Source organism: Peromyscus eremicus, chromosome 2 (assembly GCF_949786415.1).
Source record: "Peromyscus eremicus chromosome 2, PerEre_H2_v1, whole genome shotgun sequence".
Lineage (NCBI taxonomy): Eukaryota > Metazoa > Chordata > Mammalia > Rodentia > Cricetidae > Peromyscus > Peromyscus eremicus.
The window spans coordinates 119,246,196-119,247,626 of NC_081417.1; positions in this window are offsets into that span (position 1 = coordinate 119,246,196).

Genomic DNA, 1,431 nt, shown 5'->3' on the forward strand with positions numbered 1-1,431 from the left:
ACAAGAGTCCAGCCTGCCTTCTTCCGTGGACTCCTGGGTCCCTCTTCTTTTTAGTGTATAACGGCTTATTCTTTTTAGACCACCTTTCTCTTGAAGTTTACCTGGTGACTGTTCTCCTTACCCCAAACCTCAGTGACATTTAGAATTCCTGCCAGGCCTTAGTCACCCCTCCCCCACACCCTCCAATATTGCCATTTAAATTACATTGCTTTGCTCTGTAAAGTTCCCTCCTCCTTGCTTTATCCTCACTACCATAAACCATTCCTGGCCCCCTCCCCCTCCCCAGAACTCTAAACTGACTCCTGTTGGGCCTCATGTCTCCTGCCTCCACATCTGGGCTGAGCTCATCTTCAAGAAAATGGAATCTGTCATCACTTTCCTGCTCCAGTGTCTTCTGTGGCTCCCCACTGTCTACAAATCGAAAGTCTCAACTCCTCCCCAAACAGGATCTCACCCAACTTTGCTTCCTCAGCCCACCTGAAGCACCGTCTTACTGTCCCTCTGGTACGATCTAGGTGCCTCCTGCCTTCCTCCGGTTTGCTGACTTTGTTCATCTTGTCTCTTCCGCCAGAACCATCTTTAGCCATCACCCCATCTTTCTGTCAAGTGTCTTCTCAAAGTCAGGTTCATCATGGCTATCTGACAGATGGCTTCAGTTAGAAGTTGTTGCCTTGTTGTCTAAGCCTCATAAACATGGCAAGAGTGCTGGAAGTTCTTGCTGGTCAGGGGTTGCAGTCCATCGTGGCCTAGCAGCTTTCTCCAAAGCTCCACAACATGAGGACTCCCCGCTTCTGCCCCAGTGAGACTTCCCGCTCTCTACCTGCCCTTATCTAGAGAATGTCTCTGGGCCCAGAGGACTGACCTTATCTGAAAGCTGTCTCTAAGCCTGGATGCCTGATTTATCTCTAGGGTAGCCCTTGGCACAGTTTCCTGCTAGGACCCTTTCCCCTGCTGCACATATGATAACTAAGACTTGTACTAAGGAGCTCTGCTACAGGACCCTGCTGCCACATACCATACAAAGCCTTATGATAGGAGCATGTCACTTAATGCAAATTAGGGTTTGTCCCCAGGCTCCCCAATCCTATATATTTCCTATACACTGGAATAAAGCTGAGCTGAGTCACCAAAGTCATCTCCTGGAGGGCTTTCTCCATTGTACCTATAGCCGTCTGAACCCCGTTTTCCACTTCTGCTTCCTCCATACTCATGGACCAATGCACCCGTGATCCCACGGAAGAAACAGAACCACACAAAAGGACTTTTACTTTTTCTCCTATTGCTTCCTAGAGTGTGGAAGCTCTCTGGAAAGTGAGCCTAAGATGTGGTAAGTTCTATACCTGATTTTTCCTTATAATCTCTCATGCCATCAGTACTGGATCTTCAACAAGAGCTATTGATGCATGGCTATCAAATGATCCATTAAAATAG